Source organism: Peromyscus maniculatus, chromosome 7 (assembly GCF_049852395.1).
Source record: "Peromyscus maniculatus bairdii isolate BWxNUB_F1_BW_parent chromosome 7, HU_Pman_BW_mat_3.1, whole genome shotgun sequence".
NCBI lineage: Eukaryota > Metazoa > Chordata > Mammalia > Rodentia > Cricetidae > Peromyscus > Peromyscus maniculatus.
This window is the reverse complement of record NC_134858.1, coordinates 92,351,715-92,373,735: the sequence shown is the minus strand read 5'-3', so window position 1 is coordinate 92,373,735 and position 22,021 is coordinate 92,351,715. Positions and strand designations below refer to the sequence as shown.

General features: G+C 40.3%; 1 protein-coding gene and 1 long non-coding RNA gene across 2 annotated transcripts in view; one reads left to right on the top strand and one right to left on the bottom strand.

Moving 5' to 3' along the window:
* Slc9a9 (solute carrier family 9 member A9) overlaps positions 1-22,021 on the bottom strand; it is a 548,574-nt gene that overhangs the window by 332,428 nt on the left and 194,125 nt on the right. The window lies entirely within an intron of this gene.
* LOC143274303 (uncharacterized) overlaps positions 18,328-22,021 on the top strand; it is a 59,916-nt gene continuing 56,222 nt past the window's right edge. The window contains exon 1 of the long non-coding RNA XR_013052884.1: positions 18,328-18,426. This is a non-coding gene — a long non-coding RNA (uncharacterized LOC143274303). The remainder of the gene's footprint in view (positions 18,427-22,021) is intronic.

Genomic DNA, 22,021 nt, shown 5'->3' with positions numbered 1-22,021 from the left:
GGCATGCGCAAACACGCCCAACCGTGGGGGCATGTTGTGAACCCTTCAAGTACTCCAAACATCAATAGCAAGTGGTTAATTTTTTGGAAGTGGTAGTTGTTAACCCACTGAAAAGAAAATTCAGTACAAAACCATGAAGAATTTTTTTGAAAAACATAAAGTTTAATTTTAATATATCAAAGGCCCTGGCATTCAGAGTCTTCATAATACTGTGATTTTTTTTTTCAAATTTTATAATCTGATATTATAACCAAAAAGTGTTACTGTTTACTAAGTAGTAACTATTACAGCATTGCAGGTATATTATAATTTTAACATAAAAATTATCAGAAACTTATGAGGAGAAAAATCACATAGAAGCATATTATAATAGAAGCTTTCTAAAATTCAAAGTGAGTTTAAATGGAGTGAATACTCTCCTCTTCAAGGCTCAGAGATAATCGTGAAAGAGAGGGCAGAAAGATTGCAAGAGACAAAGGTGGTGGATAACGTCAAGAAACAATGTTTTCCGGACACAACAGGTCAGAAGCACACAGGAACTTACAGCCATTATGACAGCATGGCAAGGCCAGGCCAGACAAAATCTCGCCATAGTTGGGGCCGTGGACATGTAGTCCATCACTAACTGAGAAGATTTTGGCATCTGATAGCTTTGGAGAAAGACAGAGTCAGGTTTCTTTTATGGTATGAATACTGACCACACACTCCAGGGCAGGCCCCATACTCCTGGGTAGTTTAGTCAACACAAATGGGAGTCTATGGAGAGAGAGGAGAGAGAAAGGCAGGGGACAAACTTAGGCAGGCAGGGAGATGGGGTGAATATGATCAAGATACAAAAATAATAAAAATAAACTATCTGGAACCTGACAGTAGAATTAACACTTTTTCATCTGTTTAAATAATTGACCACCTAAGTGCCCACCTTTCCCTCTTTTCTCTTTCATGGTAGATTTGTCACACTGTTTATATACTTGTAAAACATGTACATACATGTCCAGTGACACAAATCTCTTGTTTCTGCATTTTCCATGCTGTTCATTGGACCATACTGGTTCATTTTCTATACTGATATCACATTTCAATAATTATAAGAACTGTATTATTCCATTATTCTTCATTTTTAGAATTACTAGATATTATAATTCATTTGCTCTTCCATATGAAATTTAAATAATGCAATACCATTCTAGGAACCATGGTTATATTATTTTCACATAGATTATATTACATTTTAAAATTAACCTAGGGAAGCTGTCGTTTGAACATGCCCCCAAGGTCCACATATTAGAAACTTGATCTCCAATGTAATGTGTTGAGAGGTAGATCCTAATAAGGGGTTAGTCATAAAATCTCCACCTTCATGGGTGGATTAATGGTGTTATCCCAAGAGTATGAGACTTGTCATGAAGCATGTTTGTTATAAAAGTGAATTTGGCTCTCTCTTGCCCTTCCATCTTCTACCATGGGAGGATGCAGTATGAAGACCCTCACAGCCAACAACTACATGGGTTTTGATTTTCAGTTCTTGTTATATCTTCCAGGCTTCATATTCTAGTTTGATCTCTGCAGCTCTGATCAACTTACTTCAGCCATAAGCAATAAAGAGGAGGGAAAGATTTATTTAGTTTGTATTTCCAGATCACAGTATATCATTGAGGGAAGTCGAGGCAAGAATCCAAGCAGGAACTTGAAGCTGAAACTATGGAGGAACACTGCTTGCTGGCTCACTCACTCATAGGCTTATGCTTAACTAGGTTTTTTTTTTCTCTCTTCCCTCCCTCCCTCCCTCCCTCCCTCCCTCCTCCCTCCCTCCCTCCCTCCTTCCATTCTTTCATTCTTTTTCTTTAAATAAAGCCCAGGACAACCTGTCAATAGATGGTGCTGCCCTCAGTGGGCTGGGCTCTCCTGTGTCAACTGTAATACAGTCCTGAACAGATATGCCCACAATCTGACCTAGGCAGCTGTTCAATTGAGGTTTTAACTCTCTGATGCTTTTTTTTTCCTTACATAATCCAGACTCTCTGTGTATTTTCCATCCTCATGTACCTCATTTTCTTTATATTACTTTACTCCCCTTTTAAAGGAATTTATTTTATTATTTTAAATCTATCTATCTATCTATCTATCTATCTATCTATCATCTATCTATCTATCATCTATCTATCTATTTTAATTTTATAATTTGATTTAATTTTACATATCAGCCTCGGATTCCCCTATCCTCCCTCCCCCCCCCCCCCCCCCCCCCCCCGCTCTTCCCCCAGCCCACCCCCAATTCCCATCTTTTCCAGGGCAAGGATTCCCCTGGGGATTCAGCTCAACCTGGTAGCTTTTAAGCTGTGTGTGTCAAGTTGAAAACCAAGGCTTATCAGGACAAGCGCTCTGTTATAGCTAGAGAAACCACATGAAAACCACACAGGAGAACTTGCGATTTGAATACTGAGCGTTCCTATCTAAGAACATAGCGTATTTCTCCTCTTCTCAACTTTTCAAATGGTGTCTCTAGGCTGTGCACACTATTTCTGTGATTTCAGTTAGTTTTCTGCCTGGTAGGAACACTTGGTCACTATAATGAGCCTTGGCCCTTTTCTTTGTCCTCTGGGAGTCCTGACCAAAGCAAGTGATGAAGAGATCGTTTATGAGGTTAAGGCTAGTGGTTCCTCTTTATTTGAATACTGGGTTCATTACTGGTCTCTTTCCACTCTCATCCTCAATACGCATCACTTGGCAAGCCTTGTATATCAGATCCTGTGCTGTCTTCTGACTCAATCACTTCTGTGTCTTTCTTCTAATGAGTCACACACTTATTCAGAGATAGCTCCAGCTCAGGAGGAAACAGACTGTGCAAAGCTCCCCTCAGACTGCAGGCACTTGACTTCACAGGTCCTCCAGTAGACAATAGAGTACATCTTACTGATTACCCAATAAAGGAGAAGAAATTGCTCTCTGGATGTGCTGTAATTGGATCATGTCTTTGTTCATATGGTATTCAATAAGCATCCAGGAGGATTTCAGCTTTTCTTTTTATTAGTGTAAGAAAGGTACAAACCACGGTTAGGACAGTAGAAATTTTCCTCTGCCAAGAACGATGGTAGAATTCTCAATTCACATTCCACAGCTATGCAAATCTTTTGTGTGTCAGGAGGGGTGCTTGGCATTCTCTCAGAAACTATCTTGCTTTGATTTACAAAAGACAACCCTGAGCTTAGAAAATTGAAGTTAAAAAAACAAAGGTTATAGGAGCTTATGTCCGTGCATTAAAATGATCACGGGAGATAACTGAGTGGTTCTTCAGACAGCTCAGGATCAGCAGGAAGTGGGGCTAGGCTCCTGGAGGAGGGTGGTTCAAATGTGCCTCTGGCTTGAAAACCAGTTTGGCTGGTGTGTCCCCAGCTCTTGCTGGGACACAGGAGCTCCTTGCCAGGAAGGCTCCAACATCATGATGCTGCAAAGACAGAAGGCCGAGGTAAAGTTGTTGGCAGAACGTTGAGTTGCTACTATCTTCCAGAGGGTGAAACAGAAGAGATTTCCCTGATAGAACCCTATACTAAGGTTCCTAGCAGACTCACATGGGTGACGGGGCACTGTTGCCCTCTTGTCCTTCTGGGCACATAGAAGGCATAGTGCCCTTTGATGTCAGCTGGATGCTGCTGTTAGCAATAGACCCAAGGCACCTGGGCCCACCTCACTACTGGCAGAGCCAGAAGCCTGTTAGCTTCTAGTCACTTGTGAACCAGGTATCTGTTGGCTGCTGCATTGCAAGTGATGGTAGTCATCACCACTAGGTACAAGGATCTAGTGGCTACCACATTATAATCAGCCCAGATGCAGCTCTTTTGAACCTTAAAAGAAGACTTACTCTTACAAAAACAGATTAGACATACTTTTGAATGAAACTCCTGATCACTTACCAAGACTGCATACAGTCACAGGAAAGGGTGTTAGAGCATCCCAAACTATGGGAATGGTTCTTAGATGCAGCCTTCCTGATCTATCTTCTGTCCCTGGCTGGATCTGGTACAGGCCAAGGGCATGCTCTAGCTATCTATTCTGGGAGAACACTGTAGAGCAATCTGCTGGGATGTCTCTAACTACAAGATTCATCTTTAATGCCAGTTAGTAAGAAATGGGAAAAGTTGGGATTTTGATGGGGATTGCATTGAATCTGTAGATTGCTTTTGGTAAGATTGCCATTTTTACTATGTTAATCCTACCTATCCATGAGCATGGGACATCCTTCCATTTTCTGATATCTTCTTCAATTTCTTTCTTTAGAGATTTAAAGTTCTTATCAGAAAGGTCCTTCACTTGTTTAGTTAGTGTTATCCCAGGGTATTTTATATTATTTGTGGCTATTGTAAAGGGTAATATTTCTCTGACTTCTTTCTCAGCCCTTTTATCATTTGTGTATAGGAGGGCTACTGATTTTTTTTTTGAGGTGATCTTGTATCTTGCCATTTTACTGAAGGAGTTTATCAGCTGTAGGAGACTACTGTGGAAATCAGTGTGGTGGTTTCTCAGAAAATTGGGAATCGATCTACCTCAAGACCCAGCCATACCACTCTTGGGTATTACCCAAGGAATTCTCAATCATGCCACAAAGATACATGCTCAACTATGTTCATAGCAGCACTATTCATAATAGCCAGAATCTGGAAACTACCTAGATGCCCGTCAACTGAAGAATGGATTAAGAAAATGTGGTATATATACACAATGGAGTACTACGCAGCAGAGAAAAACAATGACAGCATGAAATCTGCAGGCAAATGGATGGAACTAGAAAATATCATCCTGTGTGAGGTAACCCAAACCCTGAAGGACAAACATGGTATGTACTCACTCATAAGCGGATTTTAGATATAAAGCAAAGAATAATCAGACTGCAGCCCACAGAACCAGGGAGGCTATATAGCAGGGGGGACACTAGGATGACTATAGCTTATAATAAATTTTGTTTTTACTCAATTACTGGGTAAACCTCAATGAAGCATTTCACTATTAGGATAATAATTTATACTGTATCAAGCTGATAATAGAAAAATAAATAAATAAATAAAAATTAAAAAAAGAAATGGGAAAAGTACCCACTCTAAGGTTATTGACAAGGACCATCCCGTGACACAATAACTCAGAGCCAATGATGAGGATGACAGTAGTAGTAGCAGTAGTAAATGTAGCAGGACCATTTGTTGAGTTTGTTTGTTTGATTGTTTGTTTATTTAAGACAGGGTTTCTCTATGTAGCCCTGGCTGTCCTGGATCTCACTATGTAGACCAGGCTGGCCTCGAACTTCCAGAGATCTGCCTGTCTCTGCCTCCCCAGTTCTGGGATTAAAGGTTTACACCACCACCGCCTGGCCATCTGTTGAGCTTTTATCATGGCTTAATTGGATGCCGTAAATAATTTACCATACCGGCTTACAGCAGCTGTGTGGCGGCCCATTTTATCCAGGAGGAAAGCAGGTATCTGGGAGATTTAGTATTTTTCTTCAGGCTGCACATTGGCAGTGACAGAAGCAGAGGAGAAGTTCATCTTCATCCAACCCATCAGGACTCGGTGCTCTTTTCAGCACAGCACTCAGCTTTCACTAACTTCTATCATCTACACAGTTCTAAGAAGTTTAGAGAAGTTTGCTTACCTGACATTACCATGCAAGTCCCAGAAAGAGCAAATAAAGAGTTTGAATGCTACCAAGGGTACAAACAACCAAAATGAAAATTTAAGGAGGGGAAATAAAAACCATTTTTCAGTACTGTGGTGGGTTGAACACAAGACTTTGTATAGCTAGGCAAGTGCTCTGCCTTTGAGCTACATTCATACTGAAGAAACATATTTTTTTTAAATATCCCCAAGCACCAAAACAATTCTACACAAGTAACCCAAAACAAATACTCTGGAGATGATGAGTGATGAAGCTAAAATTCTCTCTACACTTGTAAATCTTTGATGTTGGCACCAGGTGTTGGCATTAGAAAGATTCCCTCTGTGGCTGGTATAAAATGCCACTTCCCAGAGAACTATGGGGATGGAAGATACATTTCCAGACCATATTGCCAGATGAGTTAACAAATCCAGGTCCAGTAGCTAAACTATAGAATGCTTGCCTAGCACTGGGGAGGACACAGGTTCAGTTCCCAGAGATGTAACAATCCTACCCCAGCAGCTGACAGAGTTGACCTAGCCAAGTGTTAGGCACTAGCAAAGCTTAGCACAGACCTCACAGACCTCAGGCTTCCAAGCTCTTGATTCAGGACACTTTAAACACCTCCCAGCATATTCCTAGTAGAAGTGACACCTTGTAGAAGATCCTGTGGCTATGGATAGCAAAAAAGAAATACAGATTACTAAAAGAAATCATAGTGAAGATATTTCATGACAGAAATGGATAAAGTCCTTTTGGTGAAGACTCCCAAAGCACAGTGAACTATAGTCAAACTAAACAAATGGGATTATGTCAAACTCTGTCACAAAGCTTTACATCAATGGGAACAATCAACATAGTGAAAAGACAACCTGAAAAATGAGAGAAAAGATTTGCAAACTACTCATGTCACAAGGGGTCAGCATCCAGAATGTTTTAGGAACTCAAACACTCAGTAACAAATCTCAAATAATCCAGTTTGAAAATAGACAAAAGACCTAAATAGGACATTTCTAAAAAGAAGGCCAAGTCTGTGAAAAATGGTTCAATACAGCTAATCAGAGAAATGCAAACATAACTACTGCAAGATACTATCTTGCTACTAGGTCAGCTGATAATAAGAGATAACAAGTGTGGGTGAAAACAGAGCAAGGCAAAGCCTTGGTGAGAATGTCAGTTAATAAAGCCATCATGCAAGCAGTGTGGAGGATGGTCCAGAAATTAAAACCAGAACAATCACATGACTCAGTAGTCCCACACTGGGGTATGTTCGGAGGCAGCCAAATTCCTACGCACTGTAGTGTTCCTCACAATAGCCAGGATAAGGATTCAACCAAATATCAGTGGGTGAATCGACAAAGCAAAGTTGAATATGCATATACTGGAGTATTATTTACCTATAAAAAATAGATAATATCTTGTCATTTATGATAATGTGACTAGACTCAGTGGAAGGTTTTCCTGCACAGAAAGCCAATACATGATTTCATTCCTCTGTGGAACCTGCGTGAGACACCTGGAAGAAATGGAGAGTGGGATAGTGGCTAACCAGAGGCCACAGCAGATGGAGGAGAGGAGGAGGAAGGGTGTGGCAATGTTACAGTGGATGTGAGGAGTAAATTCTGATGTTTATTGCAGAGTTACTAATAATGACAGTTAAGAGTGGATGGTGCAAAATAAGTGAATCCTGAGCATTTCACCAGCAAAAAATGATAACTGATGTGAGATATGCTAATTACTGTGATTTGATCAGCATACAATGTATACACCATCAGAACATCATTTATAGTACACATTAACAAGTATAATTATTAAGAGTTATAACTGTATAAATGTATGCAATTATATGTATCCATTTAAAAATTTGAGCTGGGCATAGTGGGTCACAGCTGCAATCCCAGCATTCTGAAAGGCTTAGGCAGGGAGGATTACTCTTAAGTTGAGCTAGCCTGAGCTGCATACATAGTGAGTTCAAGGCCAGCCTGGGTTAACACAAAATCCTCTCACCCCATCTTCCTACACACAAAGGAAAAAAAAAAAACTCTTGAGTTTGATGTGAAATTAGATGATGTTAATTATTTCGTTTTGCTCAGTTAGATACTAGTCAAATGCCTGCAGAGACGGTCAGAGGCAGAAAAAGGAACATCAGGGAGGACAGTGGGGAAAGAACCCTCAGGGTAATGCAGGAGGCCAGAAGCCACCTAACAGCTAGACTTCAGAAAAGGTCTGGCATGCTTTCCAAGATGGGTGTTTCTAGGTTCTAGTCCAGAAAGGAGTCAGGCGAAATGATGACTCAGAGAAATTTTATATAAAAAAGCATTTCTGCCACTGTGAATAGTCTCTAGATAAGCCTGAGATCCCTTAGTGTGATTAGGCAGAAATCAGCAGAGTGACCCCAGCCAAGAGGATTAGGCCAGCTGCTTCCTCTCTCAAAAATTCCCTTCTACTGGAGCCCACCCTTGCTAATTCATTCACCCAGTAGGTGTGCCTAATTTTGTGCCACCACCGCAGAGGAAAGGATCCACCGAGACAGCATGGCCCGTGTAGCCAGTTGGAACAAAACACTTGCCCGACCCTGAATTAGAGCATAGAGAGACAGGGGCAGGCTGTTCAGAAGCTCCAGGCTCCTCAGACTGTCTGCCTTCATTGGGTCTGTTCATTCTCCTTTCATTTGCTTATGAAAAAGAAAACAGAACTATTTTCAACATTCAAACATCAGGGTTTAACATCACATAAAAAACGGAGATCCCCATTTCTCTTGAAAATTCAGATCCATCAGTTTTGGCCCTGTTTTCTGAATGGCAGTAACTAGACAGAACTCAGTAACATCAGCCACCTTCAGATATATTAAATATAGGCAATCTGAGTCTCCCCGAAGTCCATCCTACCCATCCTGGTCTGCCTCACTTGTCTGTCTATGAACCCTCAAAGGGCTAGATTTCAAAGCAAAGGGAGTTCAGTGAGGGCTAAGGGCACCTTGCGGAGGAGCTGAGTCTTAGGGTTTGAAGCAGTGTACTGACCAACAGGAGTGGCTTTTGGTTGGACAGGACTCTGAGAGGAGCATAAAGAACACACGGAAGGGAACCGAGACTGGAGGCTGTGAGGCCAGCAAAGACTTCTTTTGAAGAAACCCAAGAAAGGATTGGGAAAGGCCTTCAAATGGTGTCAGATGGAAGGTGAAGAGATGAACCCTGGGGCATGTGTAGGTGGCTGAGCAAACAGCAGGGACTGAGATGCAAGTAGGTTTTGGAGTAATGGAATGGTGGGAAGAAGGTAATTAACATCCAACATTTCCCAACCCTCAGTAGAACGCCCTCAGCAGAGTCCTGAAGTCAGCAGGACTATGCTTACTATATCTGACTGATCTATTCACACATCAGGACCTTTAGGGATGTGGAAGTGGAGATAGACCATAGAAGACCTTTGAAGAGACTGCCTGGAGCTAGTGGTCATGGCCTTTGATAACAGGCTGGAACCTCTAAATCTCTGACGGGAGAAAGAGTTTGTCAAGAACCTTGGGGTCCAATGTACATGCCATGTTTTAAAATTCTGGTAGATAAAGATAGCCACCACACTCTATAGGTATGGAGAATTGTGCAGAATTTTCACAATTTTGCCTCCCAAACCACACCAAGTCCTGATGGTAGGATAAAGGCCACTGTGGGGCCAGCCCGGCACTGAGACAGAATACCTAGTGTTCTTCCTAGATTCCCTACGTGCACTGCTGTTAAGTCATTTCTCAGCTGCTAGCAAGACCCCCTGAGTCTTCTAGTGTATGCCCACCTAAGGGGGAGGCTCAGCCACCTCTCAAAATTGAAATCCCATGTTCACCCATGAATGCAGAGATAATCTCAAAACAGCTATTTATTTGAAAAGAGGAAAAAGCAAGTAGAATTTCCTATAGGTTTCAGTCCAGTGGTTTCAAATAGAGAATGAAAGACACAGAAGGTTTAGCTCAATTCTCTGAGGAGAGGAGAAATAGCAGTTTCCACAGAGTAACACATCAGAGGACCGAAGCCACGCTGCCGTCATAAGGGGGGGGCGCTTCTCAATGAACTTCATCAGGACTGTGAGAAGAATCTCACAGAATACAGAGATTCCCCCCAACAACTCACCAACACTCACCTAACTCACGCATGGGCACTGCAAAGGCAATTTTCCAAGCCCTGTATTTCATTAACATTGGAGAGAGAAGTTGGAGAACGCCCACAAGGAGTAGTTGAAGACAAGACGGAAGGCAAAGAGGTGAAAAGGGAAATCTAGGACATACTGGCTCCACAAGGATCACACAACCTCTAGAGCAAGGTAACGAACAGTGCTCAGTTTGGGAGGAAACTTGTAACAAACAGTGCAATTTTGTGTATAGGAGAAAGAAAAGAAAATGCATTTACAAAGAATGATTAATATTTAGAAAGGGTGCTTACTCGGCACAAACTACAACCATTATGTTCTGATGAAAATGGGATTTTCAAATTTTACAGAAATTTACATTTTTATGCATAATGCACGTACATTTTCTGAGTACAGCAGCCAAGCACCCCATTTTTACGGAGGCTTTCCTTTAGTTCAGTGTGCATGTGAAAAGTCTCACCATGTCCTAGATAAAAATTCATCTCATGGTGTTGGGCTCTGTCACTCCCAAGGGAAGGCACATAAATCTTCATTTTACCAGGACAATAGCTTTGTATAAGAGGATAAACTAGTCCCCCTTAATCTCCACTACCTTCCAGCTGACACCAGAGAGCTGCACACATGTCTGGCAGTCTGGGAATAAACTGAGTTTAAAAAAAAACAAACCAACACTTCTAAACACGGCCTTGTCTTTCCCAGTATCTCAGCTAGCTCTGATATCCCCAACACAAGAGGCCAAGTAAATCAATATCTGATGTCTTATAGTTAACAAAAAGCTAATCTCATTAATCTTTCTTGAAAATTCCATGTGTGTCTTGTTGGACATTAGATAGGCCATGTTAGTTGCCCAAGATTGCTAGGAAGAGGCCTAAGATAAGCTCCATCCCTGGTGGCTTTAGCTCATTATCTTCCCACTGACCCCATGCCTGCTTCCTATTAGCCTTGACCGAGGGAATCCCTGTCCCTGATGGCTCCTGTCTCTGAGTCATGCTGTGGTTCTTGGGTTCATCTGCAGGCAGTTCATCTCCTCTCATGGGAACTCTTTTCTTTCTTTTGACATTTATTCCATTTACTTCACTTAATTGGAGCAAAGACCTTCCAGTTTCTAGGCAAGGGAGGGTTTGAACAAGTAGCTTAGCCTCCCTCAGTACAAGCTTTCTCATCTAGGTGGGAATACAAAATATGTATAGCATAATAATTTAGGGAGGTTGAGATGGTTGACATAAAACACTTTCAGAATATAACACAGGGTATACAGATAATAATAAAACATCAACGGGGATATGCTCTGGTAGGCCAGTAGAGTAGCATGACTGATTAGAACCCAGGGGTAGAGAGGCTGAAGGTGAGGTTATGAGCCACAGGAGAAGATGGGGTGCCCAGCACAATTCCCAGGAAAGTTTCAGTGACAGCCATGAAGGCTTGAGTTTGTAACTATGCTTTGAAAATGGCAAAACAGAAATGGGAGAATAATTGTCCCACATAAGGAGTAATGGGTTTAGGGACTCACTACTATGTTTAGAAGGCTCTCAGCAGTTTGGGGACACCTTGGAGCTTGCTACACTTTCTTTAGAGAACAGTGGCCATGAGCTGGTGCAGACACTCCATCTTAGTATACTCACCACATCATGCTATGTGTCAGGTTCCTGCTTGATGTCACTAATCAATATGGGAGAGAAAACAGCAACACAGATACTCTAGACACTCCTAAGTCACTGCCCTATTCTGAGCATGAGAATCAACAATATTTTCACTTTTCCATGGGTCAGTCTATGGTTGTGTAGCACAAACATACTGCCCACCATTGAGTGGTGGTTACAAATGGTGAAGGACTTGTCACTGGTGAAGTCAGAAGACTTAATCCCATAGGATGATTTGCCAGGTAAGAGAGCCAGACTCTGCAGAACTCAAAGGCTGCTGGTTCCCCAGACTTCTCCACTTCTTTATATTGTTAGTTTCTATTCTATGGCATGAAATCCATTCAAACTTGTTCCTATGAATACATTTAGTTTGGAGGGATTATTTGTGGGAAAATCTATATGCAGAGGAAACCAACAAAAAATGATAGATAAAATATAAAGAGTCAGTTGTATATGTGTGCATTTGCTCATGTCTATGTATGTGCACAAATTTTCAATCTTGCAAAAAAATTTTAAATGTAACTCAGTTATGTTCTCTTCTTTTGACAAAATCAACAAACAAACCAGATACATAAATCATCAACAGAAAAGCTTCATTCTACTTGTTTAATTACTTAAGTCTCTGGGTGAATCCAGGGCCCTCTTCCTGTTTTCCTCTGCATGTACAGAGGCTACATCTGTGATGACAGCCTCAAAGGAAAAGAAGGTGGCATTCTTTAACTGTAACTGGCTGCACTAAGTCACAACATGAAGGGAAAACACTGAAGAAATAACTGGTCTGTCCACTCCAGTCACTGTCACTGATCGATTAGTGTGAAATAATTAATGACATGCGACAATGCACCTGCTCTCCAAATCCCTCACTCAACACACACAAGCTAAGTAAGCACCAGCTAACAAAAGCAAGTGCGTGCTCCAGGGAAGGGAGAAATGCTGAGGAGGTGGGTGGTGTCTGCAGAGTTGGGCAATGGGCTGCAAGAGAGCAAAGGAGAAGTGTCTCTCTGTACCAAGCTGTATGTCTGAAGGACCAACTGAGGATGCTGAGATAGAGACGCTGTGAAATCATTATCAGGAAGGTGATGAAAGGTCATCCAAACACATCATTTTATATCCTTAGTTGCTAATATGTTGGCTCCATGATAAAAAGAAAAAAGTGTGGGTTTTTGTTGAATTTAGTAGCCATTTCTTTTCAAGTTTGTTGGGGGTGGGGAGGAGACAAAAGAGAAAAAAAGACAACTTTTGTTATTCTTTCCAATACTCATCTTGGGGTCACTTGTCAGTAAATGAACTTTCTAGAGGTTTTAGACGCATGGTATAAGCCCTTGAGTCAATCAGCTTATGTGATGGGAAAAGCAGAGCTCAGAGAAACAACAGAAGAACCACCTGTCTGGTCTCCTGTGTCCCCAGAGCAGCAGAGTACTCTGGATGTGACCACAGATGATAAGGATGTAGTCTCCAGTCTTGTAATGGTGGCTCTCTCCTGAGATCTTCAGGAAAGTCACAAACACATCACACACCAGTGATTGCTTTTTGCTCTGAACATGTCAGTTTATCATGAGTGAAAAAGTTGATTTCCCTTTTTTTTTTTATTGCTTTGACCTTTACAGCACTCTATAATTTGATTGGGTGACTAGTTAACTTTGCAGTGTTTACAGTCTTGCCCTTACTTGGATGGACTTGATAAGATATTCCAATTCAACCAATCAAAAATAGAATACAGAAAAGTTCAACATAGTGTAATGTTTTCTTAAGCTACAGTCTTCTTCCCACTAACAAAACAATGCAGTCTTACAAACACTGAGAAGGCATTTCAAATAACATATATCTGACTGTACTGACCAAAGATAATGAATTGTTTGATTTGATTAAGTTCACATCAACTTTCCTATGTTAAAACCTGATTGTCATAGGTGAAATGCTTCTATTGTTATTAAGGCTACATTATCACAGACTTACATTTAATAAATGAAGATCATTTTAAAAAAAAGAAAAAGTGATTTCCATTTCTTAAAAACAGATTTTCTTTCTTTCTTTCTTTCTTTCTTTCTTTCTTTCTTTCTTTCTTTCTTTCTTTCTTTCTTTCTTTCTTTCTTTCTTTCGGTTTTTTGAGACAGAGTTTCTCTGTGTAGCTTTGCGCCTTTTCCTGGAACTCACTTGGTAGCCCAGGCTGGCCTCCAACTCACAGAGATCCGCCTGCCTCTGCCTCCCGAGTGCTGGGATTAAAGGCGTGCGCCACCACCGCCAGGCTGTATGTGTGTGATTGTGTGCATGGGAAGGGGGTTATGTGCATGTGAATACCAGTGGCCTTGGGGCTCAGAGGCATCAGATGACCTGGATACCAGCAGTGGGAACCAAACTCAAATCCTGAGCAAGAGCACTATGAGATCGTAACCACTGAGGCATCTCCCTAGCCCTGAGAAGTGACTCTTGTAGAGAAAAGTGCCAAACAATTTGTATGTCCTACATTTATATAACTATTTTGCATTGTGTGGGTGTATATGTGTGTGAATACGCCATGGAGCATGTGTGGTGGTCACAGGACAACTTGTAGGAACTGGTTTTTTCCTTCTACCATGTGGGATCCAGGGGTTAAACTCAGATTGTCAGGCTGGGTGCCACATGCCATTCTGTAACCACAGATCCACCTCACCAGCCCCCAAGTTCTTTTTATTATAGAAGCTAAGGTAGATCCTTTCTGCCAGATTTTTAAAATTAACACTCACCTATTAATGATATAGTTTAAGGGGGAAAATTGATAAGGCCCCAGTTTGAGTTTATCATGAAAAAATTCAAGGAACAAAAATAGAATTATAATTTATAGCTCATTAAAAACTTCCCTCTTCAAACATTAAGAAATTCAATGTATTTGTGTGCTTTCTAAACCATACAAATTGTGTCTAAGGAATCTGGCTATTAATGATTCAATATCATATAAAATATGATGGTGATACAATAATTAACAATTCAGGCACTGATTATGTCAAAGCGCCCTCTAATACACATGTACTCTCTTTCCTCAGCCTGCTGTTCTTTTATGAATCCTGATGTTTTATTCTACACTTTATTTACTTCTCAGGCCCATATCAGCCGCCAACCTGACAAACTTGCCCTGTTTCCCCGGAGTTCAGCCATTAATAAAAATATTAAACAGAATAAGTTTCTGAACAGAACTCACTGTTAAGCTACTAGAAATATTGGGACTTATTGCTACACAAATCAATACACAATTACTTAATTTTTCCTGCAGCTGGCTCTAAATTCTCTGTATTAATCCACAAGTTTCTGATGAGAGGCCAAGCATCTCGCGTAAATCCACACACAATTTCATAGGGATTAAAAATAATCCCTGCATTTGGCTCAAAAACTTTAATACACTTTTGAAAACAGAAACAAACTTGTTCAGTGGAGAGCAGCAGGGACAGTGAGTGTGGCCAGAGACTGCACAAGTGGGCATTTGTAGAAGAGAAAACATGTAGTTCTTGATTGCTTTCTTTCTTTCTTTCTTTCTTTCTTTCTTTCTTTCTTTCTTTCTTTCTTTCTTTCTTTCTTTCTTTCTTTCTTTCTTCCTTCCTTCCTTCCTTCCTTCCTTCCTTCCTTCCTTCCTTTCGTTCTTTCTTTTCCTTTCTTTTTTTTTCAAATTCTAAAGGGTTTTCCTATCAGAGACAACATTCTTGCTTAACATTAAAGATGGCTGCTTAGATTCCACCAGGGTTGGATGGGCCATGTTAGGCCAATGTCACTCTTGTACTTCTCCTGCAATAAGCGTAAGAACAAGAAACATAATCTTAGCTCTCTCACTGTACAAACTCAATTGTCATAGGCAGACGAAACTCTGGACTCGGTATCAGGCCCTGTGCTTGGGTTAAAGGGGAAAGATGTGCACTTTTTAACATCTGATAACTATTGCCATATAGAACCTACACAGACTCTCCCAATCTTACTGCATTTCCTAGCTTTTTTTCTAAGGAGACCAGAAATCTGCATTCTTATGTTGTCTTTATTTTAAATTTGGGCAACATATTTAATATTTTCTTCAATACTCCCGTCACTTCAATACTCCCGTCACTGAGAGGTCTTCACAAAGTGCTAGCCCAGTGGCTTGAAAAGACTGGGGAGCAACTAAAATTTGTGTGGAAGGGAAAACTTGAAACTCCTCAGAGATGCCCTGCTGTCTTCTGAGGTCACCAAATCCAGGTGAGTGGTGTCATCTAATGATAGTGAAATTTAGTCAGCTCACAACAGGACTGAATGACCTTAAATTCACAATGAATCTATGATTCCAAAGAGGCTCAGAAATGGGAATGAATCCATATCTGGAATGTTCTTGAGAATGCTTGCCAGCCAGGTGGGCTGTGAGCTTGGCTTTACAGAATGATTGCCATTTGCAGATCAGGGAGATCAGGGAGCCAGCCACAGTGGGACGGGTATATAACCCCAGCATTTGGGAAGTAGAGGCAGGAGAATCAGAATCAAGAGTTCAAAGACAACCTTGATTTAGTGAGGTCAAATCCAACCTGGGCTATAGGGGACAGTCTGCCTGACTGCCCCCCCCAACACACACACACACACACACACACACACACACACACACACACACACACACACTGTGTATGTGTATGCCTTGGATAGAATTCTTTGCTGATTAAACAAGACACAAGGCATAGGACAGCAGAAGTCAAATGAGAGCGTGGCCCAAGGTAGGGACAGTGATGACAAAATGCTCCTGAAAACAAGGGTGCATGACAGTTAATCCTGGGGGTACAAACTGGTTATACCCAGTTATGTTTGAATATCACAGCTGAAAATGCAAATGGAAGCTAAAACATTTTTGGATGGCATCAATCTTTGTTTAGCCCTGGCCTCATATCATCTTACCGCTTGACATCCTGGACAGTCACACATCTACATTAGCTGACTGGCCCGCAAAGCACTTAGCTCTTCCATTGCCAGCAATAAATTCTGAGTTGATATAAACATATTTTTCTAAGACAAGTTCATGGTACATACATCTAATGCCTCATAAACATTTTTATGTGGCTAGGAAATTGGGTAATGCATCTTAAAGTGAGCTGCCTTGATCAGATGCTCTCATGTTCTTGGATACTGATGTGAAATGTTCCACCGACCTGGATACAGCTCTGATCTAGTGATAGGCTCTGACAGGACTGGTTAGGGCTATTCTATTTCAGAGCCACTGATTAAACTCCCAAGCTAATCATTCAGAGGACTGGTTGGCTGGCCAAAGATTGCAATTTTCAATCAACTGTTCTGGCAACAGAGATGTGTGTCTCATTTCTGGGGTTTCACTCTCATCATTTATGGACAGCTTTTTCATCACATAAACACATATACTTCTATACACCTTTTACTGGTGTCTACCATGAGATCTCCATTAAATATCTATCAGTCAATCAATCACTCATTCATTCACTCATTCATTCATTAGTGGACAAAAACCTGTCAACAAAAGTGAGCCAACTATCATTCCAATTATAGGTGACAGGAATACAGCCTTAAATTCTATTAGGTAAGTAGTTATGATATTTTTATTCATATTAAAATGTATTTGTTATTTAAATCACTTTTGCTATCAAAGTATAACAGTAATATAACTATCTGCATTAAAGATTAAGGCAATGTAGAAGTGTAAAATGTACAGTGTCTAAAGTCATTCTGTTGCATTTATTTGCATTTATATGCCTATTGAGTCTTTTGTATAAATGTTATTATATAATGTACATTTTTTCAGAAATTTTATAACTTGAAATGCCTTAGAGATTTTTCTGTATAATACTTTTATTAAAGACCCTGGAAATAGCTTGCATATAGCATGATATATTTAACTCTTCTTTATCAATAGACATTTTGGCTATTTGCATTTTTTATTGTTGGCAGACTGCTGTAATGTATAGACATTATATTGTTGACATAAGCAAATACTTTTTGGGTTAAGCTTCTAGAACTTGCTTTGTTGGGCATACTTAAAATTTATGCCAATACTGCCAGAAAGTATGATTTTAACTGTCCTCAAGCTTTGCAACACTGACCATGTGTAGGCAAAGAAATATATCCATGTCTGTAAATAATACATAGAAACTCATACATTCATCATTCATATTTTTATTAAAATGGCTTAATATTATCTTTTCCACATTGATTAGTAGGCATCCATTGTGTGTTTAAGATATTGACATTGTCAAAGATATTACAGATGCTTTCTTGTAGTCCATCCTTCATTTTCTACTAAAGCTATTTATTTTTTAAAATTCACGTGTAGGCACAGTGTCTAATTTTTTTCTTTATTGTTTCTATGGATTTTTAAAGTTTTGCTGTGCATGTGTGCTGTATGGATGTACATGTATATTCATATGTATGTATGCATATGCATGTGGAAGCCAGAGAGAGTCTTGCTCTATCACTTTCCACCTTATGTGTTTTGAGATCCGGTCTCTTTACTGTACCTGGAGCTCACCAAAGAGCTAGACAAACAGGCTAGCATGTGATGGTATTTATGTGTGTTGAAAGGTGGTGATATTTTATTTGTGCTTTAATGAATAAAGTATTCCTGGAGAAATGAGGAAATAGCAAGCCATTTTAAGTAAACAAAGAAGTTAGGCAGTGGTAACACACACCCTTAATCCTATCACTTAGTAGGCAGCATCTCTGTGTGTTCAAGGACACACTAGGGAACAGAGCAAATAGTGTGGTGACTCATGCCTTTAATCCTAGTACCAAACATAGAGACCTGGAGGTCTGTCCAGACAGACAGACAGTGATAGGGCTATGTAGGAAGAGGAAGTGAGGTAGCTGGGCTAAGAGGGCCAATGAGAGAGTGCTGTGGGATGGTCTGTATGTCAAATTGCTCTGATTGGTCAATAAATAAAACACTGATTGGCCAGTGGCTAGGCAGGAAGTATAGGCAGGACTAACAGGGAGGAGAAAAGAAAGAAAAGGAAGGCAGAAGGAGTCACTGCCAGCCACCACCATGATAAGCAGCATGTGAAGACGCTGGTAAGCCACGTGGCAAGGTATAGATTTATGGAAATGGATTAATTTAAGCTATAAGAACAGTAAGCAAGAAGCCTGCCACGGTCATACAGTATAAGTCTCTGTGTTTACTTGGTTGGGTCTGAGCAGCTGTGGGACTGGCGGGTGACAGAGATTTGTCCTGACTGTGGGCAAGGCAGGAAAACTCTAGCTACAAGAGAGCAGAACAGCAAGGCAATAAAGGCATGGGTAGACAGGAAGTAACTCACATTTGGAAGCTACCGAGTTGGTGAGGTAAGGTTAGCTGCTGCTTTCCCTATTTCCCTGATCTTTCTCTAAGGCTTTCACCCCTATATTTGGCTCTGTTTTTTTTTCCTTTGGTTTGTTTGTTTGTTTTGTTTTTTGTTTCGAGACAGGGTTTCTCTGTGTAGCTTTGTGCATTTCCTGGAACTCACTCTGTAGCCCAGGCTGGCCTCGAACTCACAGAGATCTACCTGGCTCTGCCTCCTGAGTGCTGGGATTAAAGGTGTGTGTCACCACCACCCGGCAGCTCCATGTTTTTTATATAATAAGACCATTTAGAAATTTGTCTACACCAGCATGCCCCATTGATCCTCCTGTCTCTGCACTGAGATTACAGGCATGTGCTTTGGTTTGTGTGCTGGGCATCTGAACTCAGGTCTGCGTGCTTGTACAGTGGACACTTTACCAACAGAGCCATCTCATCAGCTCTGTCTCTAGATTTTGAATCAGAAGACATTAACATTTCAAAAAATCACTTAAAACACTTCTTATTTGTTCGTGGTTTTTCCTAAGCATTTAGTTTCATAATTCTTGCAATTTATTTTAGGGATGGTATGAATTAGGTCTTTAACTTTCTCTCACAACAGAACAGCCCACTGCCCTATCATGTTTATTAAAACTCTCAAGTGATGATGTCTTTATGCTGGAGAGACAAATTGCCTTGGTTCCACACCCTTTCCCAATGTGCTATGTTTCTATCTTCTAAAATTGCATGTCACTGGTTAAGTCGATGGTCAACCTGATTATTCTTGCCTCTGCATATGACTTGGATTTCTTTCCCGGATGTCCCATATGTCTTTCCTGAAACTTAGAAGGTACCATCTCTGCATCTCTCATGCTGTTTGTAATTCCAAATGAAACTGACCTAGGACCCAGTGGTTCTTTAACCCTTTTGATCCATTTATTGCAATATTTCAAAGGAATAACGTGTACACATGTGTGTATGTGCTAGTGTGTATAGGTGCCCAAGGAGTCCAGAAGAAGTATTTGAATGTTCTAGAGCTGGGTTTTATGTGGTTGTGAGCTGCCTGATTTGGATTCTAGGAACCTAACCCGGCTCCTCAGAAAGCGCAATGAACACCCTTAACATCCAAGTTGTCTTTCAAGCTCATTCATTATATTATTGACCATCTTAGTTAATTTTGTGCTGCTATAACAGAATATCAGAGGATGAGTAAGTCACAAGGAAAAATATAGATGTTTCTTGCATCTCTGAAGGCAGAATCCAAGATCAAGGTCCCCATACCTGGTAGGGATCTTACGCTGTACCATCCATTGTAGAGGGCAAGGGAGGGTGAGTGTATGAGAGAAAGAACAAACAGCCTTACTCATGAGCTCACTTGTCATAAAGTAACAGACTCCCGTGACAATGGCATTGAGCAGAGACACGTGACCTTGTCATTTCTTAAAGGTCCCATGTCTCTGAATTGTTGTATTGTGGATTAAGTTTCCAATATATGAAATTTAGGGGTCATATTCAAACTCTAACCCTAATTTTTTGAGACTGTTTTGTCCATTGCCTAGAGATTTTTCTTTTCAGATATTTTATACTTTTTAAAAATTATTTTAGACTTGTCAAGGTTATTTGAGGAAGATAATTATTATCCTTGTTGGCTCTGGTTTATTTTTGTGCCTTACTCTCCTGCAGAGCTAGATTTCTGAGTTCACTAATATTTGGTCCTTTGAATATTTTGAATTTACTAATTCAAGTTGTATCTATTAAGTAGTTTATTTTGCTTTTCATATTTAAAATTTCTATAAGTTTACTTTTTATAATTTCAATCCTTTCCCTTGTAATGAATATCCTGGCCCTTTGTACACCTACCAGTGACCAGGTTTGCATACCTGAAGTCTGGTTTTCTAGTTTTGCTCCCTATCAAGTTTATCTGATCTGTTCATGTAATCCACACCTTCAGTTATGTCTCCCTTCTAAGTAGGTTCTTCTTTCCCTGGGTATATTAAAGCTCCCACTTGGATGAATGAGAAAACTGACAGACTCCATGGAGAATTAAAATCTATGCCCTGTCTACATCTGAGGAGTGTTCTGAGATCAACAGTTTTCTATCAAAAAATTTATCAGAATTATTAACAAAATAACACACATAGTTTCTTCTGTGACTTTTTCTTATGAACATGACAAGGAAAGATTTGAGAATAGGCAATGTCTGATCATCTCAATAGTCACCTTTCACATCAAAATTAATATTTAAATCTCTGCAGAATCAAACATATGAGGACAGGAATGGAGAAAGACTAAAAGAACAGAGCCACACATGTTAAGGTAAAGATGCTCAAATATGACACAGATATCCATGGCACTTAGTCACGTTTGACTGTTTAACTGTCATTTGGAAAATAAGCCCTTTGGGCTGGGCTATAGTGTTCATATATCCAGTTTGAATTCCACACCCCTGTAAATACCAGATGAAACTGCATTATAATTCTGATATGACAGGAAAATGCAGTAGAGAGTGGTCTGGATTTCATGTCTCATTTCACATAAGAATTTACTGGGTACCCACTCTACTATATTTTGACATGAGAGGCGTGATGTTAACCCATGGAGAACATCCAAATGGTGAATGGATTTCTTCCCTTGCCTTACAACACTGCCTGCCATTCTAGCAATGGGGGGAAAAAGATGTGTCTGTGGACTCCTGGGATAGAAAAATTCATCAACGCTCCCAACTTCTTTCTCATAAACAACTGGTATTTTAAAGCTATTAACATGGGAGTTGGGCATTCAGGGACAGTTCATTTATCATCCAATGACTGGTGAGGGTGCCAGGCCCTGCAGTCAGGCTCTGAAAAATGGGTCCCGAGTTTATACACCATTGCCGAACAGTTGCTCTTTCCCAAAGTTTAATCAGATTTCCTCAGCATCACACGCCTCAGGAAGGCAGTACCCATGTCAGACCCATAACAAGACTGCTATGAAAATTCATTGTGGAATCCAAGTAATATGAGCAGATTATAGTCAGGACAAGAGGGATTTTAATTTGGGCCAAAATTATGACTGAGTATTGATTTGACCTCTTGTTCCTTGAAAAAAATTATAGAAAAGAATTCAGAGCAGAGTGCTTTAAATAAAAGATGTTCTCCTGGTTGTGCAGAATGAGACGTCAAAAGTTTGTTAGAAATAAAACATGATTTATGATGAAAAATCTTAATGAGTTTTAACTATAAAGTCTTGTCATTTTATTAGGTTGCTTGTTTTACCCTCTGGTATGAGAGTTTTGACTTCCTTCACACTTTAAGGCTCTGATTTCTCACCAAAAATTCAGAATTCAGTGTTTTACATCATACTGTCACTAGA